This window comes from Geospiza fortis, unplaced genomic scaffold (assembly GCF_000277835.1).
Source record: "Geospiza fortis unplaced genomic scaffold, GeoFor_1.0 scaffold95, whole genome shotgun sequence".
Classification (NCBI taxonomy): Eukaryota; Metazoa; Chordata; class Aves; order Passeriformes; family Thraupidae; genus Geospiza; species Geospiza fortis.
Window position 1 is genome coordinate 6532385 of NW_005054333.1, and position 14085 is coordinate 6546469.

The window sequence follows — 14085 nt, forward strand, 5'->3', positions numbered from 1 at the left end:
AGAGAGAGAAAGAAAGAAAGAAAGAAAGAAAGAAAGAAAGAAAGAAAGAAAGAAAGAAAGAAAGAAAGAAAGAAAGAAAGAAAGAAAGAAAGAAAGAAAGAAAGAAAGAAAGAAAGAAAGAAAGAAAGAAAGAAAGAAAGAAAGAAAGAAAGAAAGAAAGAAAGAAAGAAAGAAAGAAAGAAAGAAAGAAAGAAAGAAAGAAAGAAAGAAAGAAAGAAAGAAAGAAAGAAAGAAAGAAAGAAAGAAAGAAAGAAAGAAAGAAAGAAAGAAAGAAAGAAAGAAAGAAAGAAAGAAAGAAAGAAAGAAAGAAAGAAAGAAAGAAAGAAAGAAAGAAAGAAAGAAAGAAAGAAAGAAAGAAAGAAAGAAAGAAAGAAAGAAAGAAAGAAAGAAAGAAAGAAAGAAAGAAAGAAAGAAAGAAAGAAAGAAAGAAAGAAAGAAAGAAAGAAAGAAAGAAAGAAAGAAAGAAAGAAAGAAAGAAAGAAAGAAAGAAAGAAAGAAAGAAAGAAAGAAAGAAAGAAAGAAAGAAAGAAAGAAAGAAAGAAAGAAAGAAAGAAAGAAAGAAAGAAAGAAAGAAAGAAAGAAAGAAAGAAAGAAAAAAAAAAGACTTTGTGAGGCAGAATAGTGAAGGACAGATAATAAAATCAATGTATTTATTTTCAACTACAGCAAAATTTAAGGTACCAGAAATTTGTATGGAATGACAGAATTCCTGTCTTCAGTTAACCTGCTGTCTAGAAGAATTTCACACCGCCAACATTCCCATGGATTTCTGGTCAAAAATCACTATTCATAAATGTAAGTTCCATGCTAATTTTTAATCAAATATAATTAGAATAGTTTTAATTTACAATGACACTTTAAAGATTCAGGATCAAATTAACTTGAGCTAAAGTGCATGCCATTTCCTGATGACACTGGAAGTGTGCCTGGTCCTCATAATGGTCAATATTATTCACCATCTTCAAAGCTTTATAAATAACTGTCTGGTAAATCTGTTGTTTAGCCATCACTCAGCAGACACTGGCAGTGGCCTTTGGATGTGTGAAAGGCAAGCACTACTTCATCAATAATGCCAATGAATGAGTTAAAAGTTCCACCCTTTGTTTTTGCTAAAGGAAAGCCTCAAAGAATTCAGTACAAATTATAGCTAAAGATTCCCATGGCTCGCTCTCCCCTAGTGCTTAGCAACAAAAACATGGTGCCCCACATAGTTGCAGGTCCATCATGCCAATATACATAAAGAGTGAGGGGTGGGAGGGTTAAAGGAAAGATGTCAGTCATATTTTGGAGAAAAAATGATAGTAGTGGTTCACCAGAAAGCGTTATGGCTGACAGTCTCCATCATTATCTTATTTCTTTCTATCACAGTCTGTAATTAGAGGCAGCTGATGTGCTGAGAAATATCTTTTCCACTAGTTAGAGAAAATAGGGAAAAATTTATTCAAAGCCTAGTCAGGTTTCCAAATCTTTTAAATCCCATACGAATTTTCCCAAATATTTTGTATTAAGAAATATAGATAAGATTCTAACTGAATCCTACTTCTATGTTAAAAATGCATTTCTATTTCCATGCTTATTATTATTTACTAGTCTCAAAAAAGCATATAGATGCCGCTTGACAAGAAACATTGTACTCATTTTGTGAAATCCTGAAACAGCTGAGGTACAACAATAAATTTATTTTATGTAGCAACGCATTGAAAATTACATACTTGACTTAGAATTATAGACATCTATTTTATGCTCCAGCTAGCGACAAGGTTACATCTTAGTTGTGGTTTTTCTTCATCCATTTTTAGGCATCACTTTTGCTAGCACACTATTCTTATTTATATGGGTATAATGTCATAACTGAAGAAACAGAAAAAGCTAGCCCAAGACACCTCAAAATCCCCTCTACTATAAGAGATGAGATTTATAGTTCCAGGGTGAGCTCACATAAACACGATTACCATATGAACTGTCTGAGATGTAGATAGCATTGCCTAGGGCAATTATCAAGGGCCTCCTTACCTTTTCTTTATCATGTCCCCTACTGTATCATGTCTCACGAATAATGAGACCACAGCAATCCCTGCAGAGCCATTGAGACAAGAAAATAATAGAAGCAGAAAGGATTGGTTAATCCTTTCTGTAAGTTAAAAGTTTTGCAATTTGGCACAGACTTTACAGGCAATGATATAATGAATTTTGTACTTACATGATACATGATCTAAAAGGAAGTCCAAAAGTTAAGAGCATACATCTTTTGCGGGTCGGTTTAAATTCCCAGGACTTCCAAGGAATGAAGACTGAACAGCCCGACTACTGAAATATGAAACTTAGCATTATTATCATGCATATCCATCACTTTTGTTTGTTAACCTATCTGGAATGAGAGCATTTGGAGAGAGAGCTGTGGTGAGCATCTGGCATGTACTAGAGTGGCTGAGACATCTTCAAAAGGACCATATTTTAAGGAGTTCATTCCAACAAGGATGAACTAGATTGGACTTCCTTAAAATATAATTCAATTATTAAGTGACTAATTTATAAAAACATGTGGAATCTGTTTATGCCCTTAAGAAGCACTGATTTTATTATACCAAGGTTTAAACATCATTCTGAGCCATGAGGACTCAATACATCAGATCAACCATTTAACAGCTGGAAATTGACACATGCAAATTTTTTTTCAGCTGAAGAGTTTTTCCAGTACATTTAGGTTTGAGCCCATGAGTTGCTCTTCATCTTTCAAGTGTCAGTTAATGCTCACAGAAGTCACTAGGAACAGAGAGCACACATGACATGCAGGACCTCACTGCCTTTCAGTGACTCACCAGCCCATTGATGCTGTTCATTTACACAGCAATGCCCTTTAAACATCTGCATAGGTCATTTATTTAATGGGGTCAATTGATCAACAGGGTAGAAATCACTTCATATTGTAAAGGATCATCTTACATATGAGTTAAACTCCAAATAAATAAAATGCAACCAGTTCATATGTCTTCACAACAAGCCACCATGGTCTTCATTTATTAATGGAACTAAACAACTGCATAGGAAAAGGAACACGTATGGGGAAACTCTGACATGGAATGAACAACCTTAACACTTCAGCCCTCAGGGTTTCAGTGCTGCCATTCTATTAGACAGATGTCATGTAGCAAATCTCCATTCACCCTATGGTTCTCCTCTTGGGGTCAGCTCATTTGTAGCAACATAAGAGAGCACGATTTACCACAGGACCTATTCCTAGAAATTTTTCACTCTCATCCTCCACAAAGATATCATGAAAAGTCAAAAAAACATACCAGCAATTCATATGTCAAATCTCTTCTCATAGACCTTTGAAATAAATCTCCTGAGACAAACATTCAGGGACTACATAACCAATGTTATTAGTGGAGTATTGTACACTGCCTATTTGAGGTGACACAGTGTGTTGTCTCTCATGAATAACAGGTATTTCTCTTTGGCTTGCTGACTGGTAACCCACAAGAAATCTATATGGGGAGTTTAAGTTAAAACCAAAATTTTGTAGCATTTTCTGACTGATCAGAAAAATTAAAATATTTAATTTAGTGTCATAAAAGAGAAGCCAGGACAAAATCAAATGGCTAAGTTCTGCCAAAGTCCAAATTCTCTTTGCACCCAAGCCTCTTTATAGAAAAATGAGGGATTGGATTCATTTTTAGCACTAAGGAAGTCCTTGCAGCTCTGCTTACTCAGTGAAACAGCAACACTATGATACCAGAAGACTAACTACCTGTGCGTTTCATAAGAAAGGATACAGTAGACGAAAATATCTGCTGTTTCTGAATTCTTCAAGTTGTTTTAAAAGAACTGGAACTGCTAATATTTAAAATTATAAACATATGAACATAACACTACCCACTTTTAAGGCAAGAAATGTCAAACTGAAGTTTTTAAATCTACATTCTCCAAATACAACATTTTTATTAGTTACATCAGTATTATTAGTCAAAGCCAGCTGCTTGTCAATGACTGCTGATCTGGCTGAGAAGGAATGCCACAGCATCTGTTTAGGACAATAAATTAGAATCTGAAATAAAAAAAAACATACAGAATACAACAGCAAGTGTTCATAAATGGTCAGTTAAAGAGCACACAGAAATCAGTGTCCACTTGACTATGAGGAGGAAGGAAGGAAATAACTTATATTTTAAGGAAAAACACCAACAAGGACAAGCTGGTAGTGTAGGGGAGCAGATATTTTAAGGAAAAACACCAACAGGGCAAGGACAAGGGTGGTAATAACCAGGGCTAAGGGAAAGGACAGAGATGTCAGGTATGTCTGAGTGAGGTAGACTGCTGCTACTTAGGACAAGCTGGTAGTGTAGGGGAGCAGGTGTCACTTGTAGGGGACCTGAAGAAAGAAGGGATACCTGGAGGTAAGAGTAGAATGTGTGTACGTGTGGAGAGAGAGAGAGAACTACAGGCGCTACGCCTCCTCTGGGAATGCTACTGGGTGGTGGAAAGCGTTGGCTGCTAATCCCAAAATCACGCTTCTCCTATTCATTGGAGTGGGGCAAATATGACATGGGTTTTAATGTAGCATTTTTATTTTATCCATGCCTGAAGGCAGAATGGGAGCCTAACTTCACAGAGGCACTGAACAAAACACTTAAAAATGGCCTTTGTCTCAGGAAATGTAAAGCCTGTTAAAGCTTGCTGTTCTCGGATAATATTCTGGGGAATGACAAACAGCACTGTGATCAAAATGTTGGTTTTTTCAAAAGTCTGTATGTCCTTTCTGAATATAATCAAACCTTTTACAAAATTTCAGTCCACCACAATTATAACAACTTTTTCAAAAATCCTCACAGAACCACAACTCTTTCAGCAGATATCCAAGTACATGCAAACAGAGAAGCATAGTCAAACAGAAGAAATCACTCAGTAAAACTCCATACATTGATACTGGGACAAGAATTTATTAAAATCCTAGGAAATTGTAACCCTATTTCCAAAATTTTCTTAGCTAAATTAGGTATCAAAGTCTCCAGCTTCTTTGTAAGTTATGTGGTAGTAATGAAAGGAAAATCCCAGCCCCTGCCTAAGTTAGAATTCATCTTCAAAATCCTGGTGAAATCAAGTTTTTGTTCCTAGGCTTCCTCCTTGGCTGCTTCTTGTGATCAGCCCTGAAAGTTTCTAGAGCTCTGGTTATCTTTCCTGGGTTTAATCCAGTCCTGATGGAGGCTGAGAGGAGTCTTTGTCCCATTCCTCCCCCACATCCTATCCCAAGGGACTCTTCTAACCCGGACTCAAGCTAAGCTACACCAATGCTAGCCATTGACAGAAGTTCTTTTATACTTGAATTTAAATTACCTACTCTGTGCAGTGCATCATGATGAGCACCTCACAAATATGCTAAGGAACCAGGGCCAGAGAAATTCTCAACCTAAATATGTTAACTATATTTGTCTGGGATGGGTTTTAACTGTACAGAAGAGGAGGCAGTTGTCTCTCTCTCACACATACCAGTTTGCTTTCTCTCTGCTCTGAGTAGTTAGGCATAGGCCTTCATCAGCAGTCTGTGTGACCATGAAATATTGACTAGAAAGAAGAACAGATGCGCAGAATCTCTTTCATTCTGGCAGTGGAGCTGTATCAGCATGGTACATGTTCCCCCTTGTCTTCTTCTCACATTCTCACATGAAACCAGCAGAGGTTTCTTACAAAGGACTTGACTAAAAAAATTTCCACAGATACCAGCAAAGGGCATATAATTAAGCTTCATTGGTTATTCACAGCAATGCCTTTTAGAATTTAACACTGAAATATTTGAAAGATAAAATCTTGGTAAAAAGACAAGTGTTTCTTCCTGTTTATAGGATTTTTTTTTTGCCTGGAGTTTTATCTTGGACCATAATTCTGCATTCAAGGTCTGATGTGACTCTTCTACATGTAATCTTATTATCTTCCCATCACAGAAAGTAAATATGAAAGATCTATGGGGCTTTTCTTTAGAAACCATACATTTTTTTGCTTGAGTTCCTGAATTGTCTTGAACTTAACCCAGTTTGTTATGAGCATTAGAATAGAATTCCAGCTGGGCAAAACCTTGTTTTACAGTAATATGAGGTTATAGACCCAGAAACTCAGTTCATCTAGTCAGTAGTTTACTTTTGAAAGAGTGCTTGCATGCCTTTCAAGGGCAAGCATTTAGAAGTTTAATTATTCAGTCTATAGCAAGAGATTCTATAGAGAGTTTGTACTTCATGTAGCTGTTCCCTCTGGCCAATCCTCCCTGATATTGGTAAACCAGGCACGCATTTCAATCTACCTTCCTTACTTCAAGGCAACTGATAACATCTTGTGTTTCTTAGGTGGATAATGAATGTGACTGTATATGCTTCTATTCTTGGTTGTGCACGATAAAAACTTTCATGTGCCCCTAATGATTGATCTTGACTAGATGAATTTACAGTGCTGGGCTTTCTAAATTCTCTGGCCAGGACTTGCATCTGTGCCAGTCACCTGCAATGCCTGGTATCCATATGACCGGCTTCTGTAGTGTCTCCCTGTTGTAAATTTTGGAAATAATGGAAATAATTTCAAATTACTTCCTTAGCCAATACTACAAACCTGGCCCACTGCTTTCAATAGCTCTAGCAAGTGATATTATTCCTCCTGTAAAGAAGTAATTTAATTCTTGTTTTGTCTTACCTTTTCCCAGAACATTCTTATTAAATTCATATAAGCATCCCTCTGTAACAAGCTGATTAAAAGAGAGCTACATTTCATCCTGAGCTCATGTGCAAATATTTCCTCAGTTAACACATCTCTCCATTCCCAGTAGGATTAGATCATTGTACGTCTAATATTTCATAAGAATTTGCTGCTGGTTTGATAAATTGAAAAGATGGCATCCTCTTTACCACAAAGTCCTTTGCCCCATCAAAAAAAAAATCATACTGTAATAAATAATAAATATACAGTACAGCTTCCTAAGACAGATTCCAAGAATTTTATGTGCTGTAATTTAATCCTTAGAAAACCAGAGGATATTAAATGAACTAAACTGTCTTAGGCAGAAATCTCTGATTTGGGCTGCTCTTTGATGTTTATATCTGAGAGTCTTTGATGTCTTAAAATTGTTTCAGAAATTAGAAAAAAATCTTGACTTTGTAAATCATTTTGTGATTACATAAATGACGATATGATGATGAATGGCACAGAATTTACAAAAAATTAATCATTTCTCTGAATATTAAGTTAATCAAAAAGCCACGACTGTCTAGTATGAGCTCCTAGTGCTTTAAAGATCCTTTGGCATTCCAGATGCACAATGAAACAAAAATAGTGTAGCCTTATTATGAGCACCTTTCCACATCTGTGATCCTGTTATACAATAAACTCTTGTTCTTTTGTAGCGAGATTGCACTGGTTCTTTTTTTTTCTTTCTTTTTTATTATTAATTTGAAACATGTGGGGAGAGGGTAATCCAGTAAGCCATAGGCATTTCATATCAGGGCTTTCATGCAATCACATGTAACATCAACCATCTGGGTGGAAGGATAGATAGAACTTACTTTATATCGATAGACTGCGAATGATAGCAGGGAGCAGAAAGAGTAGAGCTCTAATGAATGTTATATATTTACTTCTACAAACATAGGCTCATTGGTGGAATAAACTGATTTTGCTATTAAATAAAACTGCAAGCACCAGGCAATGTTTGTTGCATTTGCAGCATTTTAAATGTATAACTTGGTAAGTGGATGCAAATGGGTACGTATGAAAAATAAAAGAGAACAAGTTGCACGCGTATACATGCATAAAAATAGAGGTTTCTGCCAGCAATGTGATTTTCTGATTGGCAAATAAATGCCATTTCTAAATTCCCCAAACCCAGTGATTAGGTAGACAATTAAAAGATAATAATTTAGAAACCAGATGTCTGCTTTCATTTTGAGCAAAGAGAAAGCATTTTCTCTGAAAACACATTCATTTATTGTTTATGTTCAAAGTGAACTTTAAAATTAAATTACAGTGTTTGGAAGAAAAAAAAATTAAATAGACATCTGAAAGAAATAGAATCTATTTCTAATTTTACCTTTTTGATGTCAGAAGATATCCTAGAGGAAAGCCTTAGGGATATAAATTCTTCTCAGACTTACAGTAAAGGCATGCAATTTTTTAAGATGCATTATCCTGTATCAAAGTTTTTTGAAAATCTGATAAAAATTTAAAAGCTCGTGCATCTAAAAGATTAAAACTAACAACAAATGCAAACAGTTAAAATTATTTACAGTCCTGTGAAATCCAAACTGCACACATGTGAAGTACTCTGTATGCTGTAAAAACTGCAGTTCAGTCTGGAATTCCATACAATAGAAGTTGAGAGAAAAATATATGACACGCAATATCTTTGCCTTTACAGTACAAATTAGCGAGTTTCTACTCTGTGTTTTGGTAACATATTTTCTAATCATTAAGACTATTGTTTGCTAATGTTTTCTTTTAATGTAGCAGTCTCACGTGTTTATTCTCTGTTCTCTACGAATGACAGAATAGGAACAAATTCCAAGATAAGAAACTGAACGCTGAAATTATACTCTGTTTGCACGTATAGTTTTGTAAATAAGATATTAAAACACTAATCTTCCATATTAGTTTTTTAGATAGTAATAGTTTGACTGACTGTTTGTTGTTGCTGCTGCTTGAGTGCATATGTAGTGAGTATTCTAGACAGCCTCCAGGCATTCAATACTTCATTTCAAAGAAGAACCAAACCCATAAACCAGCAAATCACTCTATGACTTAAGTTCTCATCATACTTGAAGTGAGAGGTACTGTATCAGTATAGATATCTATGGATACAAATAAGTGGTTGCTTTTTTGGTACTAAAAAGCTCAGACCAATTGTATCAAAATATTCTGCTATATTTCATGTATATTTCCTCAGATGCCATGAACACAAATAAATTCAAGAGTTTTTATTTTAACCTAAATAAACTCTTCTGTGGAAACTTTTTCAGAAACTGAGGATGAGAGGACATGCCTTATACTGCTGTGAGGAAGAAGTGTGCCTTTTCAAAGGAAAAAGACAGTGGGATTCAGAACTCCAGATTCCAAGGATCAGAATCATAGAAATGCTGTTTACAGGGGATATTTGGAGGTCTCTCCTGCAAAAACTTGACTTTTGCTAGCTAGCACTAGTTCAGGTAAGAGATATCTTACTGCTACCCTGCCTGGGAAGCTCACAACTGAAGATCCCCCATCCTCTGAGCAGTCTGTTTCAGTGTTGGACTACCTATCTGCCAAAATTAGGATGCTTTTGTTATCTCTGTATCTCCCCTCCCAGTAGTTTCAGGTTACTAGGTTGCTCCCATGCCCTGCCTAACACAGTCCAATATATGGTCTACCTTCTTTGCAGTTTGAAGTACTGGTTTACATTCCACCTGTAGTCCATCACAACCTTGTTATTTCCCAAGCTGTTCATGAAAACATGAAGTTGTTCTGACCCAGATTCTTATGATGTTTATGTTGGTCCAGTTCTCAAGAATCCTTTGAATTAAAGTTTTCCAACTCCTCATGTCAACCATTCTTCCATGTTAGTAATATCTGCAGATTTACCTGAGGACATATTCTGTGTCACCCTCTCAGCTGTTGATGGAAATGCTGGACAATATGAGTCCCTGTACCAAGACATGGGACACTTTGCTAATTACCAGCTGGAACCCAAAGCATTGATTCTACTACACTTTTACTGTGGTGGTGGAACCAATCTGCAATGCATTTAACAAACTGTTCTTTCAGTTCTCTCAGATGCAGAGAGAATCCTTTTGGGGGCAGTGCCAAAAGCCATCCTGACCACTGGGCATCCATTGTTTTCCTCCTGCCTGCTCAACATGCTGTCTCATAAGAGCAGGCAATCAAGCTGCTCAAGTCTGAACTAGTTATTCCTGATTGCTTTCATGTGTTTGAAGATGGATTCCAAAGGGGCATGCTTCACAGTCTTTACAGGGATGGATAGGCCCTAAAATTCCCCAAGTCTTCCTTTCATTTTTTCCTAAAGATAGATGTAGTGTTGGCCATTTTTGGTTGTAAGGGATTTCCCTGATAACCACAGTGGTTATTTCAGAGACTGTAGTATTGCAATCTGCAGCCAGCTCTTCCAGTGGCCTTGGATGAATACCATCCATCTCCACCATCTTTCAATTCCTGTCAGTAATAATTACTCTGCATTATTTGGTTTCCATTTCTTCACCAAATTACATTAGTCAATGCAGAGGTGTGAGATCAGGCAACACCTGTGAAAACCAAGACAAAACCCACAAAGTCTACTTCAGGTTCCTCTGTATCATTCTCAGTAGCTTTTCTACCTCAGAAAACTTGCATTTTTCCTTAACTTTACTTGGCAATTAACTTCAGAGTCTTGTTCCATCACCTTTTATGTCCCTGCTTGCTTTTAGCTCAGACTAGATATTGGTCTGCACATTGTGTCTAAATACCAAAGAAATTAATTACTATAAATGTCCTTTTTCATTTTCTTTCCACTTCTTGCATGGTGTCATTGCATTTCAATCAATCAGAAAGATTAATTGAGGATTTAGCCAAAATCCAAAGAAAAACAAGAGGTCTTAGACCAGCCAAGTGGCTGCATTAGGCTGCACTGGTTCCTGAGGTTCCAATCATCACTTTCTGACTTGTGAAGCTGAAATGAGGAAGGATAGGCTGATGGACAAAATTGGCTTCTATGTCTTCTTGATGATTTTCTGTAAGGAGTCTGCTCAGGAAACATGGAAAGTAAAATGGGAAACAGTGGCAGATGAAATCTGAAAAGTCCAGGTTCCAGAAGGGATCCACTCAATTCTTTCATCTTGCTTTCTCAGTCAATATTTCTCTCAACTGGGAAAAATAAAGTTTATTTTTATTTTTAAATAAAAAATTTACTTTGACTTCTTGCCCCTTTTAAGCTCTTATTTTTCCAAAAGTTTTCTGTCAACCTCAAGACCAGCTACATAGCAATAAGTTCAATTATTGACCAAAAATGGCACCTGTGATTGTATCTGAGTAATGGTATTGCACATTTCCTCTTTTTCACCCCATGAGAATTATTTTGTAAGAGTTCTAACATGCACACGCATGACCAGTGGAAAATTTTGCTGAATCCATTGTCACTATAAAGAGCACTACACTAAGTATGTCTCTAAGTCACTTTATGCTGCTACCTAGGTCTGCAGTTGGTTTAATCCAATTATTACTTTTAGTTTAATTTTTTGTAACATAATGATTTTGAATATTAAAAGGCTATCAGCTAGAATGTCCTGGTCTCCCAACTTCTTTAAATCATTGTTTCTATTTTTGTCTTTGAATAATATATCTAATAACATTAGCTCTTTCAAAAATACACAGTGCAGTTAAAACATGTAGTTTAAAATATTCTGAAGAAATTAACTGTATTACTAAATAGTAAATTAAAAAAATTTAAAAATGAAAAGAAAAATTATGTGATTGCTTCAGAATGCATTAAGAAACTCCCTTTCAACACAGTCTTAGAGGAATGACTCAAGAAATCCTGGAAAAAAATCTCTCATAGCAATAAAGACTAAACCAAAACCACCATGGCTAATCTTTAACATCCTAGGACACTCCTGACTGACTACTGTGTACTAAGGTATATCAAGATTTTAATTCACAACTCTGATTTTCTACCTGAGCTAAATTAAATGTGATTATATGACCTTTTTTACTTCTGAAAAATAGGAAAGAAAATAGATTTCCTCAATTATTCAATCTTTCTGGAACTAAAGATAAAATGGATTGTTCCATTCCTAACTTATTTTCTCTGGATCTGGTCTCACAAATGAGATAATCCCAGAGAGATTTAGCTTTGAAAGCAAAAGCGAATGATTTGATTTTCCCTGGCTTTGTGAGCCAGGATTACCTACCAATTAAAGAATTAAGCTAGTAGACCAGAGACAGTGGGTTTGTTCTTAGCTGTGCAACTAATGTATTTTGGTAACCCAATGTAAATAATCAACCCTGCTTCTCTTCAGTGTATCCTTTCACAAGGTGATATATTTACATATTTTGCTGGTGTGGTATTTACATGCCTATACTTGCAATTTAGACCCTTTCTACCAATGTTTAAATTGAAGCAAAGATGAAAAGACAGAATAATAGAATAATATTGCTTTCTACAATTTACTTACTCTAGTGTTAGCAAAACATGCCAAAGCCAGGACCCTGTATTAATGTGGGTAGCAGTAAATATCTGCAAGTCCTTCTTTATGTGTTTACATGATTGGCTTTGTGGTCTGGAGATGTTTTAAATGCAATGATGGAGTTGTCCATGACTCACAATGTCCTTTGTGCAAATGAATTGATGCTGTTGTTCCCCACTGTTAGCCTGGGGGAAATCCCTAATGGGGAGTGAGATTTCATTCTTCAGTAATTCTCTGATGTTGGGCAAATCTGGGGCAAAGATGACCTGGGACGGGACATGAAGAAAGTGCTTTTTATCAGTGAGTTTGTACAATAGCTCGACTATGAGCTCTCATTCCTTACTCTCTAGATTTTAATATGCACTTGGGCACATTTTTTTATTTACTATTTGCTTTCAAAATTTACTACTTATACACAGTTTTATTTGCTATTGTGCCTTCAGATCATGGTGTTCATGAGTAGTGCTACAATAGTTGCGATGGCTCTTAGGTTCAGCCTTCATGTGATATATTTCCCCTTCACTGGACAGAATTCAGAATTTGAAAATTAAAAATATTTTTAATGACAAGGTCTTTGGGCTTCATCTGTGTGTGGTAGTTAGTTCTGGAACTAGCTCTATCCTCCTACTAAACCTCCAACTTACTGGTGCAGTAGGAAAGGGTCCACCTTCCATCCACACCACTGCCATCAAGGTATTGTAGACTCACAACTCCTCCTTCCCCTTCTCCAGCTAGGCTACGACTCTGTTTAGCTCTTCCTCCTTTTAAAATACCCATTTTTTGGTCATAAAATGTATGAAAATTAATCTTTGTCTCATCTTCTGTTAGTGTTAAAGTGTCCAGCAATGTCTGAGCTTTCCCTCTTACAGTCACAGAGGAAATATGAATATTCAGTCCTTGCCCGAAGGATCTTCTAATTTAATATGTGATGCAAAGCAACATGTTTGTCATAAGTCAGAAGGCATAGCAGACGAAAATCTCCCCTTCCTCTTCATGTTGGGAAGGGAATGGAAGAAACACTTCACCTCCACAAAAGTCATGTCTGGTCTTCCTTGATCCTCAGGGCCAGGGTAGCTGTTTCCCAGGTACTAGCATACTCAACTGCTTCTTATTTAGTCCCAAAAACCTTTTACTCATTCATGATGGTCATTGCTTTATAACTACTGATAAGAACCAACCTCTGTACTATACTAATATTTCACTTTTGTCAGAACCTAAAATAGAAAATAGGAGGAAGGATAAAAAGTGATGTAATGACCCACATATAGGGAGGAGAATAGATAGCTTTAGTGTAACTGTAACTTTAGTGTTACTGTTCAAAAAAATCCGGTAGCTTAACTCATTCAGTATTTCTAATAGCCTCAAAAGATTATTATGTTATTTTACTTTTACCCAAAACAAATAAAATTGCACTGTAGACATTAGCGTCTATGTGTCAATGTGTCTATGGTACAACTTCATGCAAATTTCTTTTTTCAATTAATAGCCTGACCATGTTCTTGAAAGTGAGATATTATTTTTGTTCTAATGAGAATAAACAAAGGCAGCTCAAATAATATTTAAAAACCTACATGTGAATTCTTTACAATGTAGTGAATCATGTAATTGAAAAAGACAACCTTACACAAGATTTTGAAGTAGTCAAATGCTTACCTTGCCCAAGGTTTTTCTATCAAAATAGTAGATTCTCTCATCTCAGTTGGTAGTGAGCAACATCTTTCACCACCTTTGAAACATTTTCTAAACATTTCATCTCATACCTAAAAAAATATTAAAAGGAAAAATTAGACAAATTAGTGTTTTCTATGGCACAGATTATTAAAGATGTGGTAGACTGGCAGAGTTTTTACTGTGAGTTGAGCATGAAAGGTATTATAAAAACATTTAGGCTAGTTTCTTTCCC

At 36.0% G+C, this 14085-nt stretch overlaps 1 long non-coding RNA gene across 5 annotated transcripts in view; it reads right to left on the reverse strand.

Moving 5' to 3' along the window:
• The window catches only part of LOC115947954, a 56919-nt gene extending 42975 nt beyond the window's left edge, over positions 1 to 13944 (reverse strand). For all 5 annotated transcript variants that reach the window (XR_004081808.1, XR_004081810.1, XR_004081809.1 and 2 more), the window contains exons 1-2: positions 13836 to 13944; positions 2201 to 2307 (exon numbers count right to left, since the gene is read on the reverse strand). This is a non-coding gene — a long non-coding RNA (uncharacterized LOC115947954). The remainder of the gene's footprint in view (positions 1 to 2200; positions 2308 to 13835) is intronic.
• Between the last annotated feature and the right edge of the window lie 141 nt (positions 13945 to 14085).